The 18,214-nt window shown below is 38.3% G+C and overlaps 1 long non-coding RNA gene across 2 annotated transcripts in view; it reads right to left on the reverse strand.

Annotated features, from left to right (window-relative positions):
- The window catches only part of LOC135419301 (uncharacterized), a 131,476-nt gene that overhangs the window by 23,017 nt on the left and 90,245 nt on the right, over window positions 1-18,214 (reverse strand). The window contains exons 1-2 of one of the 2 annotated variants that reach the window (XR_010432915.1): window positions 11,735-11,808; window positions 2,412-2,503 (exon numbers count right to left, since the gene is read on the reverse strand). This is a non-coding gene — a long non-coding RNA (uncharacterized LOC135419301). Of the gene's footprint in view, window positions 1-2,411; window positions 2,504-11,734; window positions 11,809-18,214 lie in introns of those variants that run through there. The other variant, XR_010432916.1, reaches the window with a different exon arrangement.

Raw genomic sequence — 18,214 nt, forward strand, 5'->3', positions numbered from 1 at the left:
ATGCAGATTCTTATTGTTGTTTCCATTAATATTAAAAGCACAGACACAATTCAGCTGATGCATATTCCCAGATTCATAAACAGAACTGAGAGTGTTTTGATCAAACTACTGTTCTTGAAGCTTCCCTCTAAAGACCAGAAATTTAGTAGTCCAGATTAACAATTCTCTTTTCAGTATGAAAGGGTGTCATGGCAAGCTAGGTGGTATTCTTTTACAGAAATTCAAAGTGTAGTTTATAAACTAAAATTATGTGTCTATAGAGTTATTTAAATTAGAGTTTTTGTTCCATAGAAAAATTATGCTGAAGAACAAATCTCCCAAGGACCACATACTTTCCAAAGTACCAGCATCCTCCAAATCCCCTATCTGCTAAACTGAACAGACTTCAGCCTAGTATTCATTTTAATTTCTACACAATGCCTGTCATTCAGACACTTGAAGTTACACAAAATTCTGTGATTAGCAGGTATGAAGGAAATAAATTTTTATTCTATCTTAAAAAAAGCTTTCTTATATTTAGATTTGGAGCTGTCGCTTGAGTATAATTTTAGGGCTTTACTTTCTTCCAATTTTAATTCTGTATCAATGGAGAGCAGTCAATTTCTTTTTTTGTTATTACTAACTCAATGTCAGCTGATATTGCACTGATAGAAGAGTAAACAAAAGTTGGCATAAAATTTCAATACAGAAGTTCATTTAAGAATCAGTCCTGAAATTTTGCTGCTATTTATATTTATAAATTGGATCAGATCAGTCCAAATCTACTCGTACTTATATGAGGGTAAAAAGCATATTAAACCAGCAATTTCAATACTACTTACTTCTATTTTTACATTAAACTTACTATTATTTTTATTTCCTACTTCTTCTCTTAGTATGATAGTGACAGAAACTGAGAAGAGTTTGTGAAACCCCTATAGTGAGTTATTTTTTGCTCAGTGCAAATTGAAACGGCTGTAGCACTCTATAACACCAAAAGGAAAATGTGGATAACTTCCCTCTGCTTCTCCTTACCGACTTAATATATTCTCTAGCTTAACTGTGATGTTTTATTTAAACATTCAGATCCAACATATTGAAAGATTTGGATGGACAGCTCACTGTTCTCAGCCAGTGGAATGAGAGCAGCCATGAGGGGAAGGACTTGGGGGTGCTGGTGGAGGAGAAGCTCAGCACAACCCATCCTTGTGCACTCACAGCCCAGAAAGCCAACATTGTCCTGGGCTGCATCCCAAGCAGTGTGGGCAGCAGGAGGGAGGGAATTCTGCCCCTCTATGCTGCTCTTGTGAGATCCCACCTACAGGTGCTTCATCCAGCTCTGGGGTCCCCAACATAAGAAGGACGTGGACCTGTTGGAGAGAGTCCAGAGGAGGCCATGAAGATGATTCAAGGGCTGGAGCACCTCTGCCATCACATGTTCCTAGAGCTCTTTTGAAGACTCAGATTTCATCCCTATGACATCAGGTGGCTGAAATGTCACTCAAATCTCAGTTCTGTCTCTCCCATCCTCAGGGGAAAAGCTCTATAAGATTAAAAATTGCTTGGGGAAGTACTTCCATAATTTCATGGCACACCAGAGTCTACTGCAGACTCTGAATGCTATCCCACATTTTCTACCAGGAGTTGTGAATGTCAAGTGGTGCAGGTGGAGCTAATAAAAGGTTGCAATACTGTCAGAAGTGCCATTATTTTTGTTGATTTGTCTGTTGTACAGCTACTCTAATCCAGGTTTCTGAAGGGATGAGGGGAAATCAATCAGCTTCCTGCTGCTCTGGAGCCAACAGTTTTGATGCCCTATTTTCTCTGCTAGTGTTAGTGTAATATCCTCTGGGATACTGGCTCTGTTTTGAATCATGAATCAGTGTAGGAATACAAAAGTTTTTGCCATTGTTTATTTGTTTAAATACAATGCTGTCAAATCAAAATTTAAGCTTCAACTCAACTCGTTCCCCAAAGAATTCATGTGAGACACCACAACATATCCTATGTTAGGTGTATTATATTCTCTGCCAGCCTCAGACTCCACCATCACAACTCCCATTGCTCCATGCCTAAATTACTCTCCCTGGGAAGTAGTCATGAGAGGGCAATAAAGAGAAAACATGGGCTATCATCTTAATTCACAGTAAATTTCAAGTGTTTCTCATTTCTTGAAAATCAATAGAATAAAAACACCTACGATGTCAAAGTGACAGACGTGGGTACCTTTGCTGAGGTGGGTGGGTCTGCCCTGCCCACGTCTGCTCCCACCTTCAGGGCAGCACAGACCAAGCTTATGTGTGCACTGCCCCAGTGAAGCTCTCTGGGGAACAGGGTCTGTCCCAGGGTACCCCTTTACATTTTCATAACTTGCCCTGATAACTTGCAGTTACCCTTCCAATTTTCCAACATTTGTCAGACTCAGTTCTCACCTGACAGAATTCTTCATGAGCCTGTAAGGGCACATGGATTTGCATGCCTGGGGAACCAAGGGGTGCCAGCTGCTCCTGGTTTGCATTCCTACCTGAGTAGAAAAAAAAAAAACAACAACAAACAACATTACTTCAAGATTAATGCTACTGCTAAATCCAAGAACAGAGCCCAGTTTAGGACTGAATTCTAGATGTCTCTAAACTGAAGAGCAGAACTCTGTCCAGCACCAGTAGCAAGTCTGTCTACGCCTCAGAGTTCATTATAAAAGTGCAGCACAACATGAATGATTTCATCACTTCTTTTTGCAAAGCAGAAAATAGCTGAAGATATCAGCTATTCTGGCTGTTCTCTGCAGATTCAAACTGCTCCTACTAACCTACCTAGGAAGGTAGCAAAAACCTGAACAATTACGTTTTATTGTGTTATCACTTTCACTGCCTAAATGTTCAACATAACCAGCCAACAGGTTTTGAATGTATCACTAAAAATAAGAACCCTTGCTTACCTAGGTACTATTTTGGCTTTCACTGACAATACAGTGTTATCATTCCTTTAATATCTTATTCAAAATAATTCCCATAAAGTTAAACTTTCCCTGGGAGAACGCAGGCAATAACTAAATCAGAATCAGCACTTCAGATGAATCAGCATCTGTCACATCTTATCAGAACAAAAAAAGAAAAAAAAAAAAAAAAGAAAGACCAGGCAAGGCTGAATAACTAAATAAAACAATAAACCAGACAATAAAATTCTGAGGAGACACCATCTGGAATATCAACTTCTATCCTTATATCCAAGTGCCTGATGCTCAAGTAATTTCATGAATGGTTATAATCAAAACCTTTCAGAAAAGCAAAAAACTAATACCCAAACAACAGGATTGGACTACTGCTTCCAGTGACTGCTACTAAAATTAAAAATGGACAAACAATTAAGAAAATTAAAAAAAAAAAATAAAAAAAAATAACTGGTCTGTGCTTTTAGGTAACACACCTGTGAAAGTGCTATACATAGAAATATTTTCTGCCATGCCATGAAATTCCATCAGCTCTCATTCATTTCCATTCAAAATGCTTGAACATTGGTGCATGTTTAAAGACAAACATGTATCATCTAAGTAATGAAAATATAATCTAGGCTGCTTGAACAAATTACTTGTTTTAATACAACATCAATTACATTTTCCTATTTGGTCTGAAGGTATCTCTGTACTGCCAGCTATTTACACATATAAAATTTTGGAAAGTGCCTTTATAACTATAAAAATAGTTATGCTGAAGAGCTACACACTGTGATGTAGTAGAAACAGATTTTTTTAATGTAGGTTTTAACTGCACAATAAAAGCATTGGAACCATCCTTCATATTTTGCATTTACTGTATAAACAGAATATTAAACTCAAGAAAGACATAATCTAAGACCCTGACTTTCTCATAAAGTTTCATAAGCAGTAAAAAAAAGGTTTTCCGTCTAAGAGAGTGAATTGCACCACAGTGCAAGATTAAACAAACTTAACACAGCTTAAAAGTTGTGCCAGAAGTTCTGTACCCAAAGTGCATCTCTGCCAGATGGAGACACAAGTTTTGCACTGAGCTAATTACACCTGCAACTGTTCTGTCTTCCCCACAAAGGGGATTTCCATCCCAAGCACATCTCACAGGAGCCCCAAGAGGGCCCCTTGATCCCAGTGATTTGTCACCTCTCCTGGGTTGGAGGAGTATGAGCCAACAGGCTGGAGATTACAGCTCCATTATCCCAACAGTCAGCTCTGAAGCTGCAAAGTCCATAATTTAGTCTTCAACAGGATCACCCAAGGGCTTTTCCATCCTGCTGATTTATTCTAGTGCTTTTCTTGAAGACCTCACACTATTGGCCAATGGACTCCAGCTATTTATTTTCATCTTTATCATTGTAGCTGACAGAAGCGTTTTGTTTTTTAAATCTGAAATATCTCTAAATCTTGAGAGAAGTGATTTAGAGCCATCTGTGTAGGGACAAAACTAATGATAAAAATCACCTGAATAGAAACAGAAATGAATTGCTATAATAATAGGTGATCTATAACTACAACACATCAATAAGATTAAATAAACAGACTGTTATCTTAATGAATTTGTCCATATCAGCAATTCCAGAGTTTATCATATCTTTCTTGTAAACCACACTCATCAGTTTACACACATGAAGCAGCTATTGATCTCCCTGGGAAAATGTGCTTAGATAGCACTTTCAGAAATACAGAAAAAAAAAAAAAAGGAGGAATATAGCAGAGCTGCAAAAAGAGGTAACTGCTGCATTGCATTCCCTGCACAAGCACACTGGGTGTTTGAGTACTGCACTGCCACCAGAGTGAAGAAGCAAGCTGGAATGGCCTTGAGGCACAGAAAGAAAAATATTTCACCTAAAATTTGCATCATGTTCTTTCACATTAGTTTGGAATGCAGGGGTTATAATGCATGAGGAGGGTGATGTTTAATTCCATTACAGTGCCAGGAAGCACAGACAGATTATTTCAAAAAGGATCTTCCTAGATTTTTCTTATATGAGTTAAAAACCACTAAATTATTCCCTGAAAAAAAATAGAGTTGTTACAGTTGAAAACCAGAGGCTTTTCGCTGTTTGAGCAAACTGGAATCTAGAAGTCTCATGAGAATTTCAGTATCTCTCTTTTTCTGCAAATCTTGGTGGGGTCAAAAAATACAAAGGAGTTTATAAAAGTTTTCTGTTTGCTCTAAACGTCGATACACTTTTTTTTCCAGTTTAATTTGTGGTGAAGTCCTCGTGGGAAATTGGATCTCACCATTATGATTTTTATGCATTAAAAGCCAAGCTATGCAATTTTCAGGGTTTGAAACATGTAATGTGCAGCTCCTGAAGTAATGAGTCAATGAACACAACCTTAATATCTACCTATTGAGGCAGCATAACATAAACACATACATATATTCACACAAAAATATACTAAAAAATTCAAATATTCATGTGTACTGATCTCCTTAGGTGTTTTCTACACTCTTTAAATCAAATTAAGTTAAAAATCCTCAACATTCAAAGGGTATCTTTTCCTCTGAAACACTGCACAAAATGCAGGTTCTGCACATCTTATCTCTGGAGACCTGGAATGTTAGCAAAACTCAGGAGCAGCTCCCTGTTTAGCTCTACCCATGAGAGTTAGGGGGGAGAGCTGCATGCATACATGTATTTCATTGCATATCTATATCCAGAGACACGTATATAATTGTTTTATTAATTATTCTCAGCCAATAAGAGAAAAGATCCTTAAACTGAATTTCTTTCTGCAGTCATTATTGCTTATTAATGTACAATTATCTTACCACTGCCCATTGTTTTCTCAAGTCAAATTTTCATTAGAACAAAAAGGCATGTGTGAAAGAGTTCTTGAAGCACAGTCAGACCCCTTGCATGGGTTTGTGCTAATTACCAGAGCTTCTTTTGTTATCAGCCTGGACGTTAATGACAAAAGAAGACAAGTGTAGAGTCTATTTTGCTGGAGCTAATTACTAACCATTCCCCATTCAATTTATGCTCGGAGGAGTACAATAATCATGACACAGTGCATTAGCTCTGTCCCTGGCAGTATCTGCCAAGCTGAGTGTTAATTGTCAGGACAGATTCTGGTCAGGAATAATGTCTCAGGCATGTCTGCTCACAAGCAATGCTCTGCAGCAATTTCTTCTGTGCAGGAAAAAAAAGACAGGGCCTTTTAACTTGTTACATAGGGGAATACTGGAAATTTTCCTCTGTTGCAGAGGCAAGTGGCATTGCTTTCAATGGCTTAAAGTTTTTATGATTAACCACTGCACCCAGTTAGAAAAAAATTAATTAACCAGAACAAAGAACCAAAGAACATAACACAAATGGAAGAACTCACTTGGACATTTTTTAAGAAGTATGTATTTTGTGAAAATATATCAAAACAACTAACTGAGCTGTCTACCGTGCAACAAAAGCAAGGAGCTTAGAGGGCTAGTCATAGGTAGTAAGCCATTTAGTATTATCCAAAACCTACTGAATCTGAACAGGTTTTAGTGGATTTAGCATTGCTTTAGGGTCTTTGCAATCTTGAAAATTAATGGATTTATGGTAAATCCTCCAAAAATCATTTCACAGAGTGTAATGAATAGTGATAGATATTTCAAAGCCATTAGTCTCCTCTATGCTGCGTTTTGGTGATATCACACTCCAAACTAAAAGCACCTGTTCTATAATGATCTAATGTATCATCAAGTCTTGAGGGGTAAAATGAAAAAGAAAGCTCCTTTCTCCTCTGTGCTCACATATCTTTAATAAATGATCTTCAAAAACCAAACTGGAATCACCCAAAATCTGCCCATAAATTTCTTCAGACAGTGTCACGTGGCAAAAAACGTACAATGAAACAACCAGGGCATCACGTCGTCCTAAGAATTTTCATACATAAACTTTTACTGTGTCACTCTTTGATAATTCAGCCATAATTAAATATCTGTCAATAAGGAGAATTTGCAGTTGTGAAGGACATAATACAGGACCAGTAGAAATAAAAAATTGGGTGCCATCCAACAGCAACAGAGAATTGAGCACAAATAAGGTAAACCCATTTATTTGGAGAAGGCCAAGAAACTCTTTTCAGACTGAGATTCAGGAAAACAGACCAGTCCAAGGAAGCAATCCAAGTTAAGGATTAGCATTAAGAGTGCATATAATTCTTACTGTCTTTATGTATGTCCTTACATGTTTTGATGAATGAGGAGGGACTTTTTGCAGATATGACTAAGGCATATATATATATATATATATAAGCATATAACTTTAGAGGCATAGCATAGGTTTAAAACTTTTCTTTTACTTGCAGAAGTACTTTTTGTAGCTGCAAAGAGAAAAGGAGATTAAACTAGTTCCGGGAGGAGCAATAATTCATGTAAGATTTGTAGCCTTGGATCAGTTCACACCGGGAAGGAGACTGAGAAACTGTTGTTTTAACCAAGTGCTCAGAGGAAGAGAATGTTCACCAACACCACTAAAGCACTGGGAGCTGTATTACACCAAAGTGGCAGGATTGCCATTCATGTCTAAGAAGTTCACATCCAAACTTGCTTTATTTTCTAACCTTCTATTCTTCAGAGGCAGAGGTACAAATACCACTGCCATACCATCTCAAAATTAAAGAAATTATCTACAGCTAGTTTAGGGCACCTTCACCTCACAGCAGTAATTAGTTAATTCACTTGATATAATGTCCTATTCTTATCACATGACAATACTTTGTCATTTCAGGATCAATTCCTGCACATTGGACATGGTACCAGTGGTGAGCTTCCCATTTGTCTACATAACTGCTAAAAGTGCTTAAGATTCTCACTGAAAACACTTAAATATAATGTCCTCTATAAAGAGAAGGACTGCTTCTTTTCAAATCCATACACAAGAACAGCTTTATATTGATCACACTGCTAATTACTTTCTATATATGTTTGCATCAAGGTTTGACCTCTTCCAAATTTAAAAAAAAGCCCGTAGGCTGGATGAATACAAAAAAAAGGTCAAAGGTGAAACAAAAGCTTTGGCAATCCTCAGTACAGTGGTTGGTTTTGCATGATCATCTATGAGATACTAGTAACGCAGATAAGAAAATTTGTGTAAAATGATCCACACTTACTCCTACAGCTCTATCCATTAATTTTCCTGGTCTGGTCTGGAAGATTATTTAACGCATTCATGAACCCCAAATAATGCTGGTTTGAGGTGAGCAACAGAAAAACACTTTGATAACAGTGAGTGCTGTTATTAAGCTATTAGTTCCCAAAGAACATACCAAGGCCTTCTTATTATGCAAATGTTAATGGGAATATAACGTAAAAGTGCCTCTTCCACCCGCTGTTAGCAAGGAAATCACCTCCTCCTGAGGCAAAATGTTTGAAGTCAGTATTTTGCCACATGCTTGATATCACAAAGCCATGTCATGCAAGATTAGACAGGTTTCCACAAATCAGCACAAACTTTCCTGAACCAGCAGGAGAACAGCAAGAGCACAAACTTCTGCAGTGTGATCCACAGCGAGGCGCCTGAAGGACCGAAGGTTTATCCTGCCTGAACACGGCTCCCACAGCCTGCTGTGCCTTGTAATAGCACTTGCACTTGGTGTTCAAATACAGAGAGACATGCATTCAAATATGGATCTCTGTAGAATAGTGTCTGCTACACTTTCCAGTGACATTTCACTTTCCAGTTTAGTGCAGAGGCTTTCTTCAATTCGGGTATAATATACTCAGTCCTGCCATACTAAACAGAATGAGCGTCAGAAGAAAGCATTACTTTGTTTCATAAAATTGTGAACTGACTTGCATCTATAAAAGAGAAGTAAAAAAAGGACCACTGCTTTCCCAGGAAAACAATAATTCCCATGGCTTTCTGACAGGCCGAAACCATAGAACTTATGTTTCCAGTGGTGTCTCACCATAGCAGCGTCTCATTAATAATGGTGGTCACAGAGATGGCAGTGTCAGGATAATGGGCTGATACCATTCACAATCATATTCTTTTAACTCCCCTCTATGATACAACACTGGAAGTTTCTCTGCACATTTACTTCTGCATTTACAGTCATCAAACACTGGGCTACTTTCAGTTTTCTAACAGGCGAGTTCATTGACACGCTCTTTAATTTGTAACTTAAAAGCAGAGACAGGAAAAATAGCTAATTGCTGTAGCTGATAGAGGTGGCATTTCCATAAACTGCAGCAGCACACACAGCATACACATCCCTGTAGCTTCATCTTTTAAATGTGGTACCTCCTCATTCGATGAAGCTGAACTATGCAAGGCAGCCCCATAGTATGACTTTTGGTACAGCACAGTGGGGAGGCACATCATAACAAATGAATCATCAGAGCTCTTCCCAGCGTCAAGACCTCCATTTACCTAATTTACACTTCAAAAGTGTCTGCAGTTTGAAGTAGTAATCATTTGCTTTTGCTATGTAAGGGCTTTTCCAAGTAGGAAACTCAGTGCCAATTCCAAAAAGTGTTCTGATTATAATTTTTTTCTGTATTAGAGCAGACACAAAAGACTTTAGAATCTCTCCATTAAAAGCTGCCCAGTATTCCTGCAATCTTTGACCATCTAATGTTGCCATGGAGCAGTAGGCCAACATGCTCAGTTGCCTTGAATCCTCGGCAAAAACAAAATGCTCTTTAAATAGATGTTTGTAGGCTACAATACAATTAATAGTGTGAAATAAAAACACCTCCAAGAGGTATTGTCAAAAGCAGTACAGAATGAGAGGATTATATAAATCTTGTCTCTTGAGATTCCTCCTAGAAAGTTTTTGGGGAGCAATGCTAGATGTGACTTGCAGTATTGTCCACCAGTGGGCAAAAGGAGTCATCGATGCCTCCAACCTACCACTATCTGTTCCTATTATAAGTTTCTTAACTCTCACCATATTTCTGCAAGACACGATGTTTTAAAATTTGTATGGGCCCAGCAGTGGTCCTAAAGGGAGGTGAGGAAAGAAGCAGAGCACACACTGTCTCTCACACACACGGTCTCACTCCCTCTCTCTGCCTCGGACAATGAATTCCCATACTAGGAATGATAGTGAAGTGACAGTCAATACTACAACCTTTCTTAAAATTCCCAAGGGGGTTGTGCATTCAGGCAAAATTACATGGATCTCATCACAGGTCCCAGTATGATTTATACTTGTTTCTTATTCATCTGGATAACAAAAATTATTAAACCTCATAAAACCAACCTTCAATTATTTGCTCTTTTGTATGATCACTTCTTCATCACAGCATGCCAGGTTATTATTACATGTTTCTCCTATAATTGAAACTCCAGGTAGAGAAAACAAAGATGCCAAGGATTCCCAGAGCACACAGTAACACTTCCTAGCAAATATCTGGCTTTCATCATGTTCCCTTGTTCTTATGACAAAGCCTGTCACAAGAACAGGTAATTGCAAAACAAATTCATTTCCGTAATGCAAAGAGCGATCAAAAACAGGGTGTAAGCTTTAAAATGTTGCTACTAATTGTTAAAGCTTCTGTTCTTCAAACATTTTAGCTGCCAAAACTCAGGTTTTTCATTAACTGTATCCAGCTAATTACAGAACTTTTTGTAGGGGGAAGATAAGAGAACAATTATTTTAAAAGCAAAGAAGGAGAAAATCAGAGTGGCTCAGTGATCTCCCTGTAGCCATCTTGTTGACTGATTTTGGAAAAAGGATAATTCACAAAATGAACTGACATTCTGCCCTCCAGATATAACAGAAAGCAACTCAAAATTGGCTCCCTCTCTCTGGGGTATTCCTTTATGTCTGCAGTCAAATTCACGTATCTGGATTCTTCCTCTCACCACTGTTTACCTGGCATTGTAATACTCTAATTACTTCAGAAATACATATTTGCATATAATGAAGCAATTATGTACATCATTTAGTCACTCTAATTGAAATTACCAAATACCAAATAATTGTCTTGTAATTCACAGGGCTTAGCTATTCAGTGCCCTCAATGCCCTAGATTGAGTGGAAGGCAGTACTATAATTAAAAATACTGAAAGAATCTAGTAATCGAGGTAAAGTTCTCATGAAAGCAAGTCCAACTGAACAGTAAATTTTACATGACAATCCAATATATGATGTTTAATATATCTAATAGATAACTATTCCTTTTAGGTATGTGCAAAGAACTTCACTGAGAGAAAAGTCATGTTCTTTTTAATTCCATTATGGCACTCTCTTGGCAGTAGTGAATTCCAATACAGAGCAGCTCAATTTCAGCATCCAAACACCTGTTTGGAGGTTAGGAAAACCCCTCCATAAAAAACATCCTCTTGGGTGGCCTGACTTGAAAGCCTCAGACAGACTATAAAAAGAAACTCAAACATTTGCACATATTTAATTTGGAATTTGCTTCAGATACAATAGGGTTTATAAACACTTCTTTAGGAACTACAAAATCATCTCTCTCCCATTCTCATCTTTTCTACCTCTAGAGACAGTCTCTGTCTAAAGCAACGAGCTTTAATACAATGATGACTTGATGCATGTGAACATTTCTGGCTATCATTGTTTCCTGGGAAACAATGGGATCTCCTCTCAGCACACAGAACATGCATTTCCACACACCACCTTGCTCCCATGCTTCGTTTGGTGTACATGACCAAGTGTTGAATTTGTTCTTAATAATTAACTTAATTTGTTCTTAGTAATTAACTAATCCACTTCAGCCTTTCATTTTCACTTCCAAATACATTTAAAGGTTTATTGACTGTTCCCTCTCCATGCATTGCACATGATAAAATTAATCTGTACCTTTTCACAGCTGTATTCCAGCTAATCATTATTGCATTATCCCATCATTTTTGCATTTGATTGTGACTGCACCTAGGTGGCAAAACAGTATAAGTCAATCAGGAGACAGTCTGTTTTTCACAAATACTGCTTTGTTTCTTCACAGTAAAACTAAAGAAGTATTCTCGGAAAATCTTGACACACATTTTAAAAAGCCATGTTTGAATTTGAGAACCAAACATCAGCTTTTCTCAATGTCAGTTGACTGTACCTGAGAAAGATTGACTTAATAATATTTCCACCTCAGAGCTTTTCGCATGCAGGAAACATAATTACCAGGTCTTTATTTAGTTGTGCAGAAGAAGAATTAAACTGAAAAGTTGAAGAGTTTGGAAACTTGCTATGTTTAGAGAGACCGTAGTGCTGTTTATACACCAACAACAGGAAAAGCACAATGCAGATCTCTTTGTACACTGTCTTCTGAACACTGAAACTGCACAGTACCTATGTTGAAATATTTCCATTTAATAGGAATAGACAGGACACCACAAGGACTAGATACCTCAAGGATCACAAATAAATTTTGTTGTTGTGTACATAAACAGAAAATACATTTCATGTTACTACGCAACTGAAGCCTAGATTTTGTTTTTAGCCTTGCTAACAGTAAAACATGGAATTTGATGGGGGTGGTGGCATTAGCTCACCCTGGAATAATAAGATGTTGGTCTATACTGGAGATGGGATCCTACTTTTAACAAAGCTGGAAGATAATGTATAATGGCAAATCCAGCCTTTGCTCTTTTGTTCTACCTCAGTCAGTGGAAAACATTGCTAAAGCAGTTTATGCCCACAGAATATTCTTAAATCATATCCCAAAGCAGATTTGGAATTGAAATGATTGTACATTTTGCTTTGAGTCTACAAATGTGGAAGCTTTAAATAAGTCTTGGCAATTAACCATTCAGTGTGTTCCAAGGTTACAGCTGGTGGAACTGCTTTCAAGTGATTTATCAGCATTTTAGCGATACACCCATAGTTTTATGAGTATGAACTCCCACTGTGTTCACACACTGTCTGGTGATCCATTCTCTTATCACAGCAATGTTGTCTTGAGACTCAAGAGAAAAAACATGGTCTTGGAACGACGTGCACACGGGAAACAGAAAAATATTTTTGAACTCGGTAAAACACAAGCCACATTTATCTCGTTCCAGCTTTTCTTTGTATCTCTGAAGTCCCCTTTTCTTAGAAAATAGTTTACTAATTTAAAGTTGGTCTCTGTTGTCCATCATATAGTTTACAAATACTGCATCAGTTTCACTGATACAATACTAAGCTCAAGACAATTATAGCTGACTTGGTTTAAATTCAAAATACAAATCCAAATGCACCAATTTCCTTGTATTTAGCAAATAGAAAATTTAATTTGAAAACAGTGGGGAGATTAAAGCTTCTTGGCCTTCTCTATTCAAGTACTGTCAAAGCTGATAATGATACTAGAATTATAACTACCAAATATTTTCTGCAGAAAAGCTCTGCAGAACATACTAATTGAGTACATTCAAATAACTTAAACTGAAAAATCTGATCAGTGATGAACTTTCAACAACCCTTGCAGGGAAACACACATGGATTTATGGAGCAACACCTAACAACTCAACATCCATGGCTTCACAGAAAATCTGCCAGGCTGAATGCCTTGCAGGTAGGGAGCTCGGATTCTTGGGGCAGTGCACTCCAGGTGAGCTTCTGCCTTTCTCACCAGTGTCCCAGAGCCAGGTGCCACAGCTTCCCTGTCCCTCTTGAACCTAAACAAAGTCAGCAAGGATGCAAAAGATGGGAACCACATTTAATTCAGAGTATTTTGGGATAGATTATTTTGGCATTGATAAGGTATTCCAAGTTGGAACAAAATTAAGTAATGAAAAAAATCTTCATACTTGCAGAAATTCCAGAGTTGAGAAATGCTGAAACAAACCTGGAGTTTATAGATCTGGGAACACTGGTATGAAGTGACTAGGCAGCAGCCAGTCCAGGCACAGATCAGCATGATACCTTTCCTCCCATAGAATAATCAGGCAATAGGCACCACGCACAGAGAAGCAGACACCAGACTGTTTCAGCCATCCTAGATTACTTGCCTAACCTACACAAATCACTTGTGTGCTCCTCTAAAAGTACAGGAGAACAACATGCTCCTCCCTCACCTTTTCCAAATTAAATTGAAGGTGAGGGAGGAAAAGAAACTCATTTTACTTCTAGCTCAGTACTGTCTGACTCTACATTTTACCACAAGTAGTAGAATATATTCATTCACAAAAAAAAAAATATACAGATCACAGCAGGGCCTCTGGTCTCAGCCTGCCTTCCTGTCTCTAAGGGAAGTGGTAACTGCAATGAATAATGTCAATTCAGTTTGAAACAGCAGACAAAACAAATAGATATGAGTATTTTGATTTCTTTCACATCACTTACATCAATAAAGATAAGTATTAGACTCTGAGGAAGAGAATTTGGACTGTATGGTTGGAAATCTAGTTAAAAGGTTTTCCTCACCTTTGTTCATGTTGGACCTATAAACCTAAGCTTGCTTGCAACAACTATAACTAAATGGACTCTGGGAGCAGGGAGCAGGGGAAGAGGATTTTAATTGTTCCTCAATAAACTGATCCATAGCATTATTGTAACAAACCAAAGCTGTTCTCACAGAAGGAGGAAGCTTTTTAAATAATGACAATTTGAGCTTAAAGAACCAAGGTCCTCAGAAACTGCAGTCTCAAATCTGAGTCACAGTACCTCTGATCTTTTTAAAAGCCCTAAGGATATTTATTCTGTGCTGCTCAAGGATTCTCAGATAGTTTGGCAGAGACAGTAAAGCAACCTGGTTTCGCCCTCCAAAGCCATATAATAAAGTGCTAAGAAGAATTCCCCAAGTGTGATATGAAGATGCCAGTGTTTCTCTGAGAAAGCTTTTATCTTTGTAGGCCAAAATTTTTTCCCTATTTAGACAAGTAGAATGGGATTTTCAAAAGAACTCACTTTAGTTTGACTCAGAGAGGAAAGTAGAATTTCCACTGATTTCAGAGGGAAGAGATGAACCACTACTTCTGAAAATGCTTCTTGTACCCTAATACAGTGTATGAAAACATCACGGATGGAGGAATTAATCAAATATAACAAAATCTCCTCAGGCAGGAGACTTGAACTACCCAGCACTGTCCACTGCACATGGGCAAGAACTCTGAAGCAGAGAGGAAAGCTGGCAGGGGTCACAATTATACCTGATACCCTTGTTAAGGTCACATCTCAACAGATAATTTAAGGAATCATAAGAAAATAGGACAAGGTTTTATGTTTTGGACATATTTCCCATGCAAAAAACTGAGACCACAGAACAGAGCATATCTGGGAGGTACATGGCATTCACTTCCAATCTAGTCACATCAGACTGCATTGCAGTTTTGACAAATTTATTAAGTCTAAATGAAAGTTTTCATTTATAAAGAGTGAACAGGTTTCTTTTTGACACAAACCCACCATGCATTACATTGTAGAAATTAAAAAATTTATGCCAAGCACCAAAGACAGCGTAAAAAATATGGAGACTGCTTCATTTCTCTTTTCTAAAGCTGTCAGGTGCTAATGATCTTTCGGAGGTAGAATTACTTCATACATCAAGCAGAAATCTGCATTAGATCTCAGCCTCGAAATGTGGATTACAGATAAAATTCTACCTCTGAGTATTATGTGGTAGACCAATGTGAATGTTTTACAACTAAGAAACTGAGCAAAAAAATGACAAAATGGACAATTTCTACTTCTAATACATATTAATCATTAAATTAACTGTTAAAGTGTTTTAACTATAAGTTACTTCATGAATATAACTAAAGATGTCAGTGATCTTCACAATATGGCAAGGTGATAAAGATGAAAAGAATGACCAAGGTTGGGATTATGTTTCTATGGCAGGATATACAGGTGAACATTTCAAACTTTTCTTAGTGAAATGAGAAAAACTAAAAATAGAACCTTCCTGCTTCTGGGAGAATAGTTCATAACAAATCATTCATTCAATTAATTTCACTTTACCTGTTCACAAATTGCCTGCAAAACACTTATAATTTTCTCCAAGGTGCTACTTCAATTAATTCACTGTATAATTTCGGTGAATAAGTTTTTAGCTGCAGATTGTGACAAGTGTTCAGTATTCATAACTTGAAGTGTTGATTAGCTCTGACTGATGTGGAGATGAGTGATGTCAGAAGAAGAGTCAGTCTCGCCCATAGCCCTCCACAGTTATTCCTGCTGTGTAACCTGGCACTTGCAAATTACCCAAAGGCTGAGCTACATCTTCTTTTTACTTGCAGTAGATCAAATCCAGCTTTACAGTGAGCACAAACCCCCTTCTGTTCAAACTATATTGCAGGAACTCAGCTTTGCTTTGATGTTGCAGATAGATAAGTACACATGGCTAGCTTATACCTAAATACTCATCTTTTCTGGATGGAAGTAAGTTTGAAAGAGTAAAAGCTTAATCTACCAAGGTTTGTTGAAATCAAAATAACTGATTTCAGTAAATGACATCTCTCACAGGGAATAGCCAACAGCCCAGGCAGATTCCAGAGCTGAACAAGGTTTCTGTTTTGCTTCTACTGACAGCTACCAGAAACCAGACCATTAAAAATCATAAGGCAATCAGTAGTTTGTGTAGAAATCTCGTGATCATGCTTTGCCAGAAAGAAATAAGCATGAAGCAAATATTTCAAAGCAAAAGCCTTCAGCTATTTAGTAGTAAGGGCTGAGTCACACAACTGCTGTTTAAGTGGTCGCACGTATAGGTCTGGGTAACTAATACTAATCATGTGTTTAAGAAACTAAGCATCTGTTATACTGTACTGTCAGCCAGTGTGTTTCCCCACGTACCAAGCAGCAATCTCATCTCGAGTTATCTTTGTGAGCTGAAAAGCAGGGGATTCCACAAAAGAGGTTTCAGGAAGAAAAGCAAACCCAGGCAATCTCCTGCCTGAAGCGCCTGCCCTGCAGCACCACCTGCTCCACCGAAGCAGAGACACACAGCCATGCTGTCACTGAGCTCCTCAGCCACCTCCTCAATTTACCACCCACACTGAAGTTACCTGCTCTGAGAGCTTTTATTAATGATCTGTGAGGTGCCTTCTCTTTGTCCTATTACAGGTCAACTACAGCTTTTAACAACTGACCTTTTATTTCTCAGTCATCTCTGTTCTTTCAGGACTAATTTTTAGTTTCACTTTCCTCACTATATGTTGTTATATGTTACTTCTCCTAACAATCAGTTTTCCTCCACATCTCCCATGTCTCAGCCTCAATGTTTCACCATCTTTAACTCTTACCAGTCCTCTCCTCACTTCTGCAGCAGGCTTTGCTGGTCTCCCATGCCACAGTTCTTGCCCTTCTTGCATACAACACCTGACCTGAAATTGGCCTTCACCTGTGGGCTGTCAGACACACCACCAACCTCTCCTTCTCCTCTGGAGAGGAGCTCTGCCTCTGACAAGCGGGTTTTATTACATAATCTTGATATACACCTTCTTCTGCTTATTGCACATCTCCACATAAAATATTTCATAGATCTTCAGGTCAGAGGGCACCATAAGATCATTTATCTATATCTTACTTCCCTTATGGTTTCACCTTTAGATTTCTCCATATATTGAATTATTTTCCCATATATTTGTCCATAGATTGTTTCTAGACAAACTACAATATCAAGAAGATCAAAGATAAAAGCCATTGAGGCAAATACATGAGTTTAACTCTCAAAAATTCCTGCCTTTCCCCAGGCCTGGTGAGCAGTTTGACCCTGACAGTGTGAGCATGACAGGTCCACCAGGCCTGAATGAGTCTGGCACTTGAGTCTGGCACATCAATATGGCTTGTCAGACACCTGGGTGGCCACTCACAGGCACTTCAGAAGCTTCAAAGCAACAAAACCAGAAGGCAGTTGCTGTGCCTGTGTGGCTGGGAGGGGAATTTCTCAGCTGGGTATTTAGGAGATAGGCTTGGCTTACACTCCCTGTGCTTGGAGCCTACGGAAGGCACTCACAGAACACGGCTCCCCGAGGGACCATCTCCGCACGCAGCTGCCCTCCTTACATTTGCCATGCACAGATAAAATGTCCTTGGAGGTATTCTCCTTTGGGTTGATATGCAATAAAATGTCATAGTGATGCAAGAAATACCACTTTTGTATATGTCACTACAAAGACCTGAGCCAATGCTGGCAAATGCAACTGATTTGCAGTAAGAGGCATCTGTATGTTGTTTTCAAGACACCGACAGGCTTCAAGAATTATAAGTCAAAATAAGATGCTTCAGCAAAACAGCTCCCTTACAGGACATTGTTTCCTCTAGATTCCAACAATGTGGCTCACTTGGAGTAACATCTTATTCCACTGAAATTAGTGAGACTGCTTGCCAAGTGAAATTATCATCAGGGTTGGCAATGGCACGTCA

Source organism: Pseudopipra pipra, chromosome 10 (genome assembly GCF_036250125.1).
Source record: "Pseudopipra pipra isolate bDixPip1 chromosome 10, bDixPip1.hap1, whole genome shotgun sequence".
In the NCBI taxonomy this organism is placed as follows: Eukaryota; Metazoa; Chordata; class Aves; order Passeriformes; family Pipridae; genus Pseudopipra; species Pseudopipra pipra.